Source organism: Callospermophilus lateralis, chromosome 5 (genome assembly GCF_048772815.1).
Source record: "Callospermophilus lateralis isolate mCalLat2 chromosome 5, mCalLat2.hap1, whole genome shotgun sequence".
NCBI lineage: Eukaryota > Metazoa > Chordata > Mammalia > Rodentia > Sciuridae > Callospermophilus > Callospermophilus lateralis.
The window spans coordinates 116,372,755-116,389,935 of NC_135309.1; positions in this window are offsets into that span (position 1 = coordinate 116,372,755).

Consider the following 17,181-nt stretch of genomic DNA (forward strand, 5'->3'; position numbering starts at 1 on the left):
CAATTCTTTATGCTCTTTACCCCTTACTGGAACAATCAGTAACACCTCTTGTTTCTATTGTTATATTTGTTAATCTTACTGCTTTCTGGTGTCAGAATGATTGCTGTAGGGCAAAGAAAGCAAACCTTGGTAAACAGGGGTCAGCCACCTCAGAGAGCACTCAGAAGTTGCATGCATCCTGGTTTAGGCAAAATATGTAGATAAATACATTATCTCAATGAAGGAGAATGAGAACTCTCTAGTTTCTTATTTGAAATATGTTACATAAATGTATCCTGCCCCTTGAGTAAAATGCTAAATTCCACATGTTTGCCTTTTGAATTCTGATTATCTCTGTTCTTAGTTCTGGCATCTCCTCCTCCAAGGAGACAATGGCTTTCTGTTTTCCACAGGTCTTCCTGAGACCTCTGTCAATTAAGAGAGGGAATTGTGGGCTGGGGATGTGGCTCAAGTGGTAGCGCGCTCGCCTGGCATGCGTGCAGCCCAGGTTCAATCCTCAGCACCACATACCAACAAAGATGTTGTGTCCGCCAAATACTAAAAGATAAATATTAAAATTCTCTCTCTCTCTCTCTCACTCTCTCTCTTAAAAAAAAAAAAAAAAAAAAAAGAGAGGGAATTGTTACCAGTCACTTCTAGCATGATTAACAGACCCCTAACCATGAGCAGTGACCACAAGTCAGCCATTGTTGAAATACGGTATCACCAATTAGAATAAAATACTGTCACCCTAAAGGAGCGTCAACCTTTTGGGTATAGGAGAATAAACTATATAACTACTCATGGCAGGATAAAAGTGTTGTAATAAGATGAATTGCAGGAGTTTGACTCTATATAATCTTTCATAGAACAAAGATCACTGTGTGCTGGGAGCAGATAGAGAACAGTAGGTAGGGAAAGTGGCATTGGATGTCCAGGATTGAGTTCTCAGCAGACAGGGGATGGTAAGCAAAGGCAGACATTCTTTATGAAGTGACAAAAGGCAGTCTGATCCCTTCTTTCTGGCAAGTGCAAACCTGAGATGACATTTCTGCCTGGATGCTGATTAACACTTGAGGTTGATTATATAGGTGATGACTTTAGATAGAGATGCAGAATCAAATCCCCATGTATTAGGGTAATCTGAATGGTCCAGAAGGAAAGAGAGAGAAGATGGATCTAAAGACAAAAGACTGAGAATTGGGGAAACAAGGTAAGAGGAAGAATGTTTTGAGCAAAGTAAAGACAGAGAAAGTGACAACAGGGTGACCAGAGTTAAGTACAAGACAAAAGAACTCACACTTATGTAAAGTTTGTGATTTTGCCAAGTGATTTTCACACATTACATACCATTTAAATTTGAAGGAGTAGATCCTCAAATTTAAAAATCCTAATTAGGCAATTTTAACTGAGCATAATATTTACAGTAATGGTAAGTACAGAAAAAGGCACACAAGATCTTATGTGCCTGTTTTCCACAGGTCTTCCTGAGGCCTCATACAACTTAAACAACCAGAACTACAGTTTTAGTCTATGGGACCACTAAGAAAGAAAACACCAGGGTCTGTTTGTGAAGAGAGAAAAACCTGAAGATTCTGATGAGGGTTCATGATAGGGAGATTTGGGTAAATGACAGAGAAGAGAAAGTTGGTTATTTCTTCTCCTATGGATCTTTCCTTTTATAGCTTCATCTGTAAATGTGGAAAGGGTTTGTCCTCTGTAACAAGAAGATTCAGACCAGATGGCAGGGGCCTTCTGGAAAGATATTGATTGATGTTGTAGCATTTGAACAATCTGCCATTTGGGCAAGTATGTGGGGAATGCTACTACACAGAGCTGTGGTTGGATCAACTCCCTGATTATTGTAAATTTTTTTTGTTTGTTTTTTTAGTAGAACATGTTAGTTATATTTTGAAGAGAGTACAGTCCAGAGGGGAAAAGCCTTTCAGGAATAGTAACCCCAAAATACCATGTTAGGCAATGTGTCAAGAGTGACACATGAGGCCTAGAGGTTGGTTCAGACCAGTTGACCAAGTGGAGGGCAGGGCAATATAGTTTGTTCTTCAAGTACACTTGTCAGAAACCATAGAAGACCTATTTGATCCTTACACAGGTTATTCTTAGAAAATCTAGATCCATCAGTGTCTTAATTTGGGCTGCTATAACAAAATGCCATAAACAGAGTAGCTGATAAATAACAGAAATTTATTTCGTACAGTCCTGGAAGCCGAAAGATTAAGGCCGCAATAGATTCAGTATCTGGTAATGGCTTTCTTCTCAGCTCATCAATGGTCATCTTTTTACTGTAAGCTCATGTGATAGAAGGAAAAAATGGAACCCTCAGGCCTTTGTTATAGTCACTAATAGCATTCATGGGGGCTTCCCGAATGACCTAATTACTCCGTGCACATGCCAATACTATCGCATTGCTGATTAAATTTCAACTTTTGGATTTTGGGAGATGCATACTTTCAGACCATAAGAGTGAGGCTAAAGTATCCAGTGAATCTCTTCCCTTTTCCAGTTTGCTTTGTTTATGTGGCAATTTCAGGGAGGGGAAAATGAGTTCAGTACATGGATGCTTCAATGCTTGATGCTAATTCAGACATTTCCATGCCTCCTGTCTGTATGTAACTTGTTCAACTCCCAGCTTTTCAGAAAAACATTTCCCATTTACATTGGCAAGTAATTGTTCTGTTGTATCTAAGCTGGTTTCATTCTTGAAAACAGAAAGGGAAACAGGCTGCTTAGGGCAGAAAGGAGGGGGGAAAAGGAAGAGATAATGGAACTCAACTCTTTTGTTACACAGCTATGGAAATTGATGGGGACATGTTTAGAAACTTCTTCAAGGTGCTTAGAAAAGAAGCATTCTATGAAATATGGTGTGTTTCATAGTCTCTGGAAGCAATTAGTCTGACTTTGCAAGGCCTAAAGAAGATAGAATGCAGACTAAAACTGATTTTAATCTTAAAAGAACAGTAGATACAAAATTCTACTATGTTGCTAGTATTTACAGCAGAGATGGGATGATTTATGGGAGAGGTTCTGGCTTAGGAGTAGTGGAAAAATGATTCATTCATTTATTTAATAAATATTTCTAGAGTATTTACTGGCCAGGAACTATTTTATATATTCAGGATATAGCAGTGAATGGATTGGATAAATATCTCTGGTACTTTGCAAAAGATGATCATCATAATTCCCTTCTATGTGTTCACTTCTTCTGCAATGTGATTTTCAGCTTCTTCCATCAAGTTATGGAGGCTATAGAAAATTACTAAGAAAATAGATTTTAAGCATTCTCAACATACAAAAAAATGCTAAGTATATGAATAATGTATATATATTTTTTTAAAAAATATATAGGCTGCTTTTTTATACCTTGAGTTTATGATGCTTTGGGACAACACTGCTGTGGTGATAATTCTGATGATGGAACTCAAGAGACCTGTACTCTACCTGCTCCTTTGGAACTCTGCCCAACTGTCATGTAAACAAGCGTGTGCTCACTTGCTGGAGGCTGAGAGACCAGATGGAGCAGAGGAGTCATTCTAGTTGAGATTCTCCTGGGCCAGCTATATTCCAGTTGATGTAGCAACTGACTGCAGACAAAAAAGTGAGCACAGCCAAAACCAGAAGAATCTCCCAGTTTCATTCAATCCAAATTACAAACTGAATAAATGGTTGTCATTTGAAGTCACTAAACTTTGGATAATCTGTCATACTGAGAAGCTAATGAACACAATCTCATATTTTAAGGAGTTTACATTCTAGAAAGGACACAGAAAATAACAACAAAATACACACATACACACACACATTCACACACAACTAGAAAAAAATTAACTCAAGTAAAATATATAGGAGTACTGAGAGGGAGGGGGAGGATGTTGCTGTTTTTTGCAGGTTTTCAGAAGATGGCTTGGAAAGTTACCAAGAATTAGAGGTGAGGTAAAAATGAGCACTTGGATAAATAAAGCTTAAGAAATATCATGCAATTGTTATGGGTTAGATGTGGTGTCCTCCAAAATCTCATGTGTAAGACAAGGCAAGAAGGTTTGGAGGAGAAATGATGGCCTTAACCACCTAATCAGTGAATCAATCCTTGGTGGGATTAACTGAATGGTAACTGGAGACAGGTGGGGTGTGGCTAAAAGAAGTGGTTCATTGAGGATATGGCTGTGGGGCATATATTTTGTATCTGGAGAGTGCATACTCTCTCTCTCTGCTTTCTGATAGTGATTAGAGCTTCTTCCCTCCACCACATTCTCCTGCTGTAATGTTGAGGCTTCAGGAATGGAGCTGGCCTTCTATGCACTAAGACCTCGGAAACCATGAGCCCTCAAATAAACTTTTCCTCCTCTACAACTGTTGGAGTCAGGTCTTTTAGTCACAGCGGGAAAAAGCTGACTAAAACAGCAACTTACTGTGAAAACTACAAAGAATTTATTTCAAATAAGAAATAACAGGAAATTGTTGATTTGTGGATTTGTATACTGCAATTCTAGGGTTTTACCCATTTCCTGATCAGACACTCATTTATATTAAAAGTATTAGTGTTCAACCGTTTCATGATAATATCCAGTCAGATCATAGGCAGACCTAAGTGAGGTTTTATCAAATTGCATATATTCCTATAACCCTGAAACTCTAGTATGTACTCTACAGTGTAGAAAGCAAATAAGATCAATTTAACTCCCTAATATGTTTAATATTGCCATCTTGGTATGTTGTATAGTTTTATTTTTAAAACAGCTTTACTGAGATATAATTACCATATTTTACCATATGTACATTCATAGAACTACACATTCATCATCACAATTGATTTTGAAATTTTCATCACCGTCCACCCCTCAAATAAATCCTGATCCCTTAGCAGTCAGCCCTACTTTCCATTGATCCCTGAATTCTAGGGATCAATTTCATTGATCCCTGAATTCTAGGCCAAACACTGATCTACTTTCTGTCTGTATGGATTTTCCCTTTCTGGACATATCAGATAAGTAGAATCGTATAATACATGGTGTTTGTAACTGGCTTCTTTTATTTAGTTCAATGTTTTCAAGGGTCATCCATGTTGTAATATGCAGTAATACTTTATCTCTTTTTATTGCCAAATAACACCCATAAATTTTTTAAAAAATTTTATTCATTAATCAGTTCATGAATATTGGGATTGTTTCCAGTTTTGGGCTATTATGAAAAATACTGCTTAAACATTCATGCATAGGGGTTACGGTTGAGGGTTAGTGGCAGAGCACTTGCCTAGCATGTGTGAGGGACTGGGTTTGGTTCTTGGCACCACATATAAATAAATAAAATAAAGGACTATTGATAACTAAAAAAAAAAAAATTAGAAAAATCCACTCATGAATAAACTGAACGCAGGGACACATGCCTACAATCCCACTAGTTCAGGAAGCTGAGGCCGGAAGATTACAAGTTTGAAGCCAGTCTCAGCAATTTAGCAAGACCCTAAGCAACTTAGTGAGACTCCAATGTTGCTCAGTGGTTAATCACCCCTGCGTTCAATCCCTGGTATGAAAAAAAAGTACATAAATTTATGCTTTGGGATATATTTTCATTAATCTTGGTTATAAACCTAGAAGTAGAATTGCTGGATTATGTGGTAACTCAGTGTTTTAACTTTTTGAGAAACCTCCAAAGTACTTTTACAGAATAGCTGTTCCATTTTAAATTTCCCAGAATAAGAGGGTTTTAATTTCTCCTAATCCTCCTTAATACTTATTATTTTCTGTTTGTTTGTTGGTAGATATGTGATGGGTCTTAAGTAGTATCTTCTCATTGTGGTTTTGACTTTGCAGTTTTCTTTTCTTTTTCTTTTTTCTTTTTTTTGGAGGTGCTGGGAATTGAACCCAGGGCCTTGTGCATGAGAGCCAAGCACTCTACCAACTGAGCTCTATTCCCAGCCCCTGACTTTGCATTTTTCTAATGACCAAAAATGTTAAGCATCTATCTTTTCATATATTTATTGGCCATTTGCATATCTTATTCAGATACATGGCAATTCAAATTCTTTGATGATTTTAAACTAGTAAATCTTTTTTATTATTGACTTGCAAGAGTTCTTTATTCTGGATATTAGAGTCTTATCAGATTTATGGTTTTCTACTTTTTCTCCAATCCTATTTTCTTTTTACTTTCTTGATGCTATCTTTTGCAGCAAAAGGATGTTAATAATTTTTTAGCTTATAAACAAAGGGAAATTATTTATCACAGTTCTAGAATCTGAGAAGTCTTCAAGGCACCAACAGATTCAGTATCTGGTGAGGAAAAATTTCTTAGTCTACAAACAGCACTTTCTTGTGCTAAGGCAGAAGAGCTCCCTTGAGCATATTTGACAGGCAGTAAGTAGTCTTTTGACTGAGGACTCTGCTGCCACCATCTAATTATGTCCCAAAGGGACCCACCTCCCCAAACTACCACCTGGGGGTTATGACTCCAACAGGTAAATTTGGGGCAAGGGGACACAAACATTCAGACCATAGTATTTGTCAATTCAATTTATAGATAGTAAAGGATTTTAATTTTGATAAAATTTAATGTCTTTTTTTTTCTTTTGTCGCTTGTGCTTTTGATGTAGTAGCTAAGAAGGCTATGAAGATTTATTCCTGTCTTTCTAAGGACTTTTTAAAAAATAGTTTTGGCTTTTACATTTAGGTAATTGATCCATTTTCAGTTAAGCTTTAGTTTTTTGTTTTGTTTTTTCCATTTTCAATGTTGCTATGGTTTGGGTGTAATTTCAATGTTCCTTCAAAGATACATATTTAAAGGCTTTGAAACCAGGTGGCAGTATTAGAAGGTACTATATATCTTTAAGATGTGGGGCCTATTTTCATTAGGGACATATCCTTTAAGGGGATTTTGGGACTTTCCCCGCCCTTGGTTTCTAATTCCTGTCCTGAGATGTGACTGCTTACTCTGACTTGTGAGTCCACCAATATGTGCCACTCTTGCCAAAGGTCCAAAACCAGGGGCTGCCCAATCTTAGACTTGAGCCTCCAGAATCATGATCCAAAATAAACTTCTCTTTACTTCCTAAGTAACTTGTGTAAGGAATTTTGTTATAGTGATGAAAAGCCAACTAATATAATTACCATTTGTCAAAAGACTATTCTATCCCATTGATTTTTTTAGCACCCTTGATGGAGATCAATTGAGTATAAATGAAAGGAATTAATTCTCTATTTTCAATTCTATTCTACTGATCTGTATGATTATCTTTATGCCAAGACCACCTAACTTTTATTCCTATAGCTTTGTAATAAGTTTTGAAATTGGAAAATGTGAGTCTTCTAACTTTGTTCTTTTTCTTTCAAGAATAAAATCAACCAAATCATGCTATATGCCTATATGAATATAATCACAATAAAGCCTATTTATGTGTAATTATGATGTACCAATTAGAATAGATAGAAGGGAAACCAATATATTAGATGAAGATTGGGGGAGGGAAGAGGGAAGGAAAATGGGAAATATTAAGGAATAAAATGATGCAAAATATGTTGTGTGAAAGTATGAATATGTCACATATATTTATGTATCAATAAAATGTGCTAATAAAAATCATTTCAACTGTTCTGGGTCTCTTATAATTCCATATGAGTTATAAAGATCAACTTTTCAATTTCAGAAAAAAACGGCAGCTGGGATTTTAATAGGGATAATGCAAATTTGGTTTTACTTCTTAAAGTAAATTCATATAATAAACCATAATCAACAGAATGCAGATTCACACAGAGAAATCATTTAATAAAATCCAACATCCTTCCATGATGAAAACTGTTATAATGATGGTATTAAATCTTCTGATCTATGGATAGGAGTGTCTTTCTCTTTATTTTTAGTGTGATTTATTTTAACAATAATTTTTTAGTCATTTTCTTCTTTTTGTTGTTATTATGAATTGTTTTCTTATTTTTTTCAAATTGTTGATTGTTGTTAGTGTATAAAAATATAATTTTTGTATATTGACCTTATATTTTGAAGTCATGATAAAAGTGTTTATTTTAATAGATCTTTTATTAGCATTTTCTATATTCAGCATAATACCAATTACAAACAGAAATAGCTTTACTTCTTTTTTCAAATCTGGATGGTTTATTTTATTTCATTGCCCAATTCCCTTGCTAGAACCTACAGTATAAAGTTAAAGTGGTTAAGAGTGGACATCCTGATTGTTCCTGATCTTCTAGAGAAAGAATTTGGCCTTGTTCTTTATGACATTAACTGTGTTTTTTTCCATAACTGCTCTTTATCAGGTTGAAGAAGTTTTCTTATTTTCCTAGTTTGTTCAAAGTTTTCATCATGGAAGGATGTTGGATTTTATTAAATGATTTCTCTGTGTGAATCTGCATTCTGTTGATTATGGTTTATTATATGAATTTACTTTAAGAAGTAAAACCAAATTTGCATTCTTTGGATAAATTTCACTTGATAGCGTTATATGATTCTTGGTACGTTTCTTTGGATTTGATTTGCTAGTTTTTTTTTTTTTTTTTAGGGTTTTCATCTATACTTTTAAGAGGTATTTGTTGTTTTTCTGTCATTGTTATATCTTTATTTGATTTTTGTCTCTGTATAATACTAGATTGTCTATACTTTTAAAATAAAGAGTAGGCCTGACATGTGCATATCTCTCCTGTGTAAAGATGATCTGTGTATGCACATGCACAGATTTGACCATGCATCAAAGTGTTGGCTAAATCTTGATGCCTTTCAGCCCAGTAGAGGATCTGGGTAGGCCTCCATAATCCTAAAAACAACCATCATAATTACAAATCACAGAGACAAAAGTGTTGTTCATACTTTCTATCTGATTAAAATACCATATTATGGTTGAATAATGTATGAGTCTGCTTGTGCTTACCAATGTCTGAGCCTTTTTCTTCCTGGCTGCACAGCTAATCTACATTTTCCAATTTCCCTTCTTTTCAATGTATTGATGAAGCTGGTTTTGGGCCAGTATAATATGTGCATAAGTGATATCACTGTTTTGAGAGTTATACTGGAAAACTTCCAGAGTGACTTTCTTTTTGCTATTTGGTAGGAAGAAGATTCCGTGGCCCTAGAGAAGATTAAGACCACAGGTGTAAGGACTGGATATATGAATTTCTATGTGGAGTACAGTTTCATTTACCACAGTATCCACCAACCAGCCTTGGACTATGATAAGAACAGAAATGAAATCTGAGCTTAATTTCAGTAAAGGGACATTTTTGGGTTGTTTGTATAGCAATTACATTACCCTAATCAATACAAAATATACAGAAGCAATATTTTAGACTAAACATTTCTGTGTCCTCTCAGTGACGTTGTATTAGATAGCTGAGGTAACTTCCAATTACTTTTTTATTTTGTTAAGGTCACAAATGTGCTGGTAGCCAATGAACAAAGACCAGGATGTTGTATCTTCAGTGTATGCTCTGAACTTTACTGAGAAGCCAAGAGGAAGCCTTGTGACCCTCACTGATGCCTTAGTTCGGACACCTAGTGTTTCTCTGGGTTAATTTTATAGAGTACCTTTATAATTATGTGCCTAGGCTGTATGCTTGGCTGTCCCTTGGGTTTCAGGAAAAAAATGAGTTAAGTAGGCACAAATTATTAAAATAAAGAAATTCCTTTATTCCATAATGCTTTCCCTGTTAGTCTCTGAAAATGTACACTGCATAACTCCTTTCTAAAACCTTTGCATTAGTCAGCTTTTCATCACTATGACCCAACATACATAACATGAACAACTTAGAGAAGATTTATTTTGGTTCATGTTTCAGATGTTTCAGTCCATGGTTGACCGGCTCCATCACTTTGGGCCTAAAGTGATGCAGAACATTATGGCACAAGGGTATGGTAGAAGAAAGATGCTCATCTCATGGCAGCCAGGAAAGAGAGAGTAGAAGGGGTCAGGGACAAGATATAGTATCTAAGGGCATGCCCCAGTGACCTACTCCCTCCAACCATGCCCCGCTCGCCTACAATTTCCACCACCTCCCTGTAGTACATATAGCTTTTAGTGGATTAACCCACTGATGAGGTCAGATCCCTCATAATCCAATCACTTCCCAAGAGCTCAACTTCTGAATCTTGCTACATTGGAGACCACACTTTCAACACATAAGAGTTTGAAGGACATTTTAAATCTCAACCATAATAGTCTCCTATATACCTTTTTAAAATTTCCAAGCAGACTAACAATAATGATGACACATAGAAACTTTTATCATTTAGAATGTAAGAGCAAAGTGTTCTAAATTCTCTAATAAAGATATTGCTAATTGACATGACATTCAAAAAACAAAATAAACATAGAACATCTCATGCTTTAGTTTATTCCCATATTTATATTATGTATGTGTGTATATATATGCATATATATACACACATATATATACATGTATGTGTATATATATGCATATATATTCACACAAGGGAATGAAATGATGTAATTTTAGTTGTACCATGTTTTTCTAGTAATAGTTTTCTACTTGCATACATTTGTACATGTAGTTGGATGATAATAAGAGGATAGATATCCAAGAAGACTTCTTCAGTGTTTATGTGAGATTATTCAAGAGTTTTTGAGCACAATTAGATGTTATTGATTGCAGTTAGAATAGCTTAGCCTAGCATAAAGGAGAAAGGGCTGAAAAGGGAGGAATTTACAGTAGAGTAGTGCAAAGAGTTTGGAGATCTTGGAGACTGATCGGCTGTGAAAAGGGCCATTAGGAAGAATCCTACATTTGGATTTGGGAAGAGAATGGAATAGACTAGAAATAGCAAAATTAAGAAGAGAAGGTGTTAGTTTAGAAGTAATAGAAGGTCCTTGATGAATTTCTAGAATTCAATTTCAAGAGTAGGAAAAAGAAAGAAAACAGAGTGCTGAGAGGTAAGGGGGCAAATGAGGCCATACAACTGTTGGATGTTGAACACTAGCCTTAAAGTGTATGTTATTAGAAGAATGAAAGAGAAGAGTTTGGTGATATCAATGTTTATTTGTCTTCTTTCTTCCCCCTTCAAATAAATTATGTCTGTAGATACTAGGAAAATAGAAATAACAGAGGAGGTAAATTCAAGGCCAGAAGAACTTGAAATTCTGGTGAATAAGACGTAATTGAAGGAGCTAAATATTGAGGAAGGCAAGAGGTTGAAGGGTTAAACTTTGAGGCAGGAACATTCTGTGAGATAGGAGATGTGTGGAGAGGGAGAGCTATTTTACAGCTTTTGGGAGGAAAGAAGATATTTGATGAGGACCACCATGTCAGTGGTTTTGAGTTGCCTATGTAGAAGGATGCCACAGATGATGAATCAAGATTAAAGCACCTCTGGACTGGAGAACTGTGATCTGGGATCCAGGGAAAAGAATAGAATTGAAGGTTGCAGCAGTATTTGTTGCAAGTTGTTTTGGAGTTTGACTTGGAAGTTGCAGGACATGTGATGTCTATTTCTGGCTTTCCTGGCCTGCTCCTCCACCATCTTTGGCATGATTCAAAGTTGAAGAAATGATGAAACAGAGCATGTGGGTACCTTCCAGGCCTGGCAGTTGCTGATTAATTTCACATAACCATTGTCTCTCTAAGGAGCTATAGGAATGTTCTTTCATTACTGGCACTTTGACAAAGAGGAAAGAATATGTGCCTTATGCTTTTTAAAAGTAAGAAGTAAGGGACAGCAGAATAAAATAGGCATTACTATTGCTGTGGGTATATATGTGACTGCATGACCAATGTAATTCTGCAACCTGTACACTCAGAAAAATGAGAAATTATATCCCATCTGATTCAAATGTATGATATGTCAACATCATTGTACTGTCATGTGTAACTAATTAAAACAAATTAAAAAAAAGAAGTAAGGGAATAAAAAACAGGAGTGGGGACAATGACTTCTGTTGGGTAGATAGGATCTAGAAAAGCTAATGTGACTAAAATTGTACTGGTGGCTTGGTAAGAGCAGGATGACTGAACTGTCAGCCAGCTATGGTTATACCTAAAGCTAGGCAGTCTGGTCATGTACTAAATTAGATCCAAGGGAATAACTGACTCTTAGCTTATTTAGCCATTCATCCCCACCTCCTCCTATTACCCAGTCCTGTTCCTCTGTTGTTGTGTCTCTCATATATGCTTCTTCCATTAAAAAAAGAGAGAGAACAACAAAAACTGCATGTATTGCCATTCTAGATTTTATTTTAGGTTTTATTTATGCCTCCTGATGGCACAACTATTCTAGCTTCCTAAATTGTTCTTCATTCCTTTCTTCTCTACTTCATCCATCTTCCCATTATGTCTTGAGTACCACTGTTAAATCAATTTTTCTATTATGGGAAGATCCCCCATATTCCAGTTTGTTACCTAAATATGACAAATTCTTCTAACCTGGTGCTAGGATTCAATGGGATAAATTCTGGGGACAGCAAAAATGTCTGCTATGAATTCACTACTGAAAGAATATTATTTAATCTTTACTCAAGGGATAACTTTGATTGGGACATTGATTGGTTTTGTAGTTTCAGAGCAGGGAGAAAAATACTATTTAATATTAGATGTAACCCCCAATTTTTAATCACATGAAATAGAAGACAGAGTTAAGTGGAAGTCAGACTTTGCCATTTTAATGGCCTTTTTGAATGCCTAAGAGAGAAGTAAGAGGACATTTACAAATGATCAGTGTCCACATGATTGAGCTTTTATTTTAAAGAAATAAGATAATGCAGAAGAATTAAGAATGAGTTTGGTTAATCAGTAAAATTAGAAAATGTAATATCCATCAACATTTCTCCCTCCTGGTCTTTACTTTTCCCTTTGCCTGACCTTGATGCAAATCACCTTTTTCCTCAGTCTCTATCTCTCTCTTTCAGGGGTAGACAGACACTCTCTAATCTTTGGCTCTAGTCATGTTGGGTAATGATATTTTCTTCTTTACTGAATTTTAATCTTGAAAGTGTTATCTTTAAATAATGGAGACTTCAAAAGCTGACTTTAAAATTCACAAATTATCAAGAGTCCAGACAGTTATTCTTTGTTTTAAAGTGGTTAAGCCTTAGTCATCTCAAATATACACATTTCATTGGTGCTATCTAATAACATTGTAATTTTTTTTATTTAATCAAATATTAATGTTAAGAAAAATATTAATGTTAAATTGATTTATCTCCTTATTTTGTCTGTCCATTTTAATGACATAATATCTGATCATATTTGAATATTCAATTGATGTGAATTTCTACTATCATATTCTTACCTCAATGGGTGTTTTTGTGTGTACCTTTTCTTGATGCTTGGTTTAATATGCTTACTACTTTTAAAATTATACTATAATAATCTCTTGTGTGCTAATAATTGGTTTGGAAGTTTGATCAATTACTTCATGATCATTTACATACACATACACACATATAACTTATAATTTGACATACTTCAATGTGTCTTTATAAATTTTGGTACACTCTCAACAATATAATTTTCACATTCACATGCACAAAATAAACTATAAATCAGTGGATCTTAGGTGGGACATGTGGCAATGTCTAGAGTCATTCTTCATCTACTGGGTGGACTTAAGAGATGTAATTAAACCTTCCAGAATGTGCAGAATAGCCCCCACAACAAGGGCTCAAAATGTCAGTAATGATGGGTTTAAAGAAATTCTCTAGTAAAATGGGTTTGTGATCACCTTCTCATGTTTCAGAGCAAAAAATTCTAAGGTACTTTTATGGTTAGCAAAGAAGTAACACACACATTTAGGAAGATTCTAAGGACAAAAATGCCATAAACGTCACTTTGATTTTGTGATGCTTTTTAGCTTTTCTGGAAGCTTTCACACATAGAATGTCATATAATTCTTGCATTATTCCTGTGATATAGAAATGGAAGATTTTCAAATAAATACAATTTTCTTAGAAATGCAAAATTATATAGAGAATTTCAGTGATAATACTAAGGATACATGCTCATTAGTGATCCCTGTCCTCATTATGATTGTAGGAGTAAAATAAGAAGCTGCCATTCCTAGGAAAAATCAGGTAAATACTGCTGGTGTAAAAAATGTTCTGCTCTTTCCTTTCTTCTTGTCTCCCATCTCCTGAGTAATATGAAAAATCCCAGAGGAGTGATTTTACTGTTCTATCTATAAACACTAATAATCTCATGTCATCATTTCAATTAAAGCATATTTATTTATTGATATAAAATTAATCACTTATGTTAACTTGAATTTTACATTTAGCATTAATCATATTATGCAATGGAAGTAAATCTCAAATTGATCTTTAAATTCTACTAATGTAGCTCTGGTAAAACTGAAGCATTTCAAGCAATATGGACTTTCCACGTATTTCCTTTGCAAGTTCTAAGTCATAATTTCTCACTTAGTTGTTGAATAATAATTGAGTTTATGACAGAATTCCATTAAACAGGATAGAGATTTATATGAGACATGGAACAGCCATTGATGCCTAATCTGTGGTATGAACCTTGGATAATGGCATCAACGATATCCAGAATGGTTACCACAGAGGACAAATCCACTGGCATTTATGCTATTTTGGCTAAGAACTAAGATCTTATAGCTCTAACTTGGAGATCATTAATATTATAAAATAATGTCTTTTATTTTAATGTTGAGATAATTAATTATAAACAAAATACAGCTGTAGTCCAAATGATCTTTGTAAATATATTCATCATTCAGAATACATACCATTTAAGTCCTCTCAGCAAATTTTAAAGGACTTTGAAAGTGAATGCATAGGGGATTACAAAGCCCTTCATCCTACTTTGACATCTTGGCCATCTGTCAGTCAAGAGTTTCCTGAAATTTATAGATTGGAGTAAAGGTTTGTTCTCAATATATTTACTGAGCTTTTGCCGAATACCTAGCAGTGAGGATACACCATAGGGGCAGAGTGGCTTCATACATGTTTTCTTCAGGTAAGCATTTATTAGGTTGTAAATTCTGAAGTAATTCTGGAGAGATATAGATGACCCAGCTGCAGAGATAAAGGGACTGTCATTGATGAGTAACTAAATTCAGAGGAGACATCCCTAGGAATTTTCAGCTTGGTGGTAGATGAGCAGAAAGCTAAGAGAAAGGTTAAGAAAATAAGGAAAATCAGACGGTGAAATTATCCCATAGAAATATTTTCAAACTATTTATTTAATAGAAGGGCTAGAAAGTGAGTTGTCTTAAAAATACCAACATGTCTATTGAAGTAGTTTGTTCAAAATAGAGGAGTTGGAGGAATCAGTAAGATGGGAAGAGAGGCACCTAGCACTAGTTTGCTCCTTCATAGGATGGAACCAATGCAGCGAATGTGCAACTGCATGAGGTGGTGAGTGGCCATGGGTGAGCACTGGATATTGACAGCAGAGGGGAAAACCAAAACAAAACAAACAAACAAAAATGATGAAATCCGCAGGCTAGAAAAGAATAACAAAGCAAGAAAGCAGTATACCCCAATACCTGGGAGAATAACACTCTTCCTTCCAAGATGCTAATGGTGAAAGAGAGTCAAAGTTTGACATGAAGGCTGCACCTTGCAAAGAATCAGCTTAAATAATTAAGTGACCTAGTGTCTGCACAGCAAGTTAGCTTTAGAGAAGAATTTGCTACATCTTTTAGCAGCCTCTCAGAGGGCTGTAGCCAGGAACCATCTTGAAAAGTGTTCTATTGTTCATGAGGTCCTGGGCCAGAGGCAGGACTCAGGGGTGGTCACTTGTCCCAAACAACAAATGGAAAAAGTAATGGTGAAAGTCAGGAAAGAAATGTTAATTAATATGGGAAGAATAACCATAGTGGGAAGGCAAAGTGAGATTACGCATCTCACCCCTATCTTTGGAGGGCTGACAGTGACTATGAGGTTTTACAGAAAGAGGAATAAGGGCATAGGTTGGGGGTTTGGATAACTGGAAAGTCTGCATGACTGGCAAAGTAGGTGATCTTGGTTAGGCATGTCCCAATCCATTGGTATCTAAGAATTGATCAGGAGGGTGTTGTCAGTGATAAGAAAAGTACTTTTATCTGAGGAATAGATTCAATTCATCATGATATAGTTATTGATCAGATCTGTTGTTCCTGGAATCCAAAATGACACAGAGAAAAGAAGACTGAAGCAAAATATAGGCTGAGATGCTACCTTTTTTTTTTTTTAAATCCTGCATTTAGCTACTCATTGGACATTTTTTTCAGGCTAAAATGAAGAGTCTAAGTCTTTGTTAGACTATTGTCAGAGACTATGCTGCTCTGAGGTATCAAAGAACCACCATAATCATGTCTTGAAGTCCCCGAGGACATGTGCTTCACTGACTGGTTAGACAGCACCACAGGACAGTCTTGGCTTGGGGGCATGTCTCTGACACAGACAGGCTGAGAGTTTTATGTTGTGAAGAGCATGGACTATGGCAGGTATGGGGGTGGAGGACACTGTCCTCTGGATTTAAAAGAACCTGATTTATGTGGCTTGTGGTGACAGCAATTGAGTGTAGTTTTGCGTGGGGACCAGTTCTGGGGGAATTGGGATTGAGGGTGGCAGATCCCTTGGTTTCCATATCTCCCCTCCAGCACGGAACTTGGTGGTTCATTTGCTTTCCTCCACCCTCTGAAGCATTTGGGAATCCACTGGGGATTAGGCATTTGCCATACCCTAGGCACAAATACTAAAACCCTCCAATGTGAATATATACCCAAACTGCCTTGTATTTTGCCCAAACTCACCAGGGAGAAAGACTCATGAGAGTTGTGGCATTTGCTATACTTTTGGGTTCACAAACTAAAACCTCTTGAGAGACTATGGTATGCCTAGCATTCTTCTTTAACCCATTCAGTTAGAAGTGCCTAGCTCAGCCTGCATTTGGCCCTAATTTATTTGGTGAGAACTGATAGGTATTTCAACAAGCTGTAATCATACTCACTACCACCTTCCATAACCGACAATTTCCAACTTTTGAAGACCCAGAGAAAAGATTAGATTGGCATAACCCATAATCATTCATTGTCATTTGCATTTCTGAGTACCTTTGTGGAGAAATTTTGACTCTTTTAAAAACCCATTTATTCTATCTTTTAATAATTTACTTTTAATTAATTATTCTTTTTCCTTTTTATGTCTATTTTTTTCTATTTATTCTCTTTTTGTTTATTTATTTTTATTTCTTTATTATTTCCTTACTTACTTCTACTGCTTGT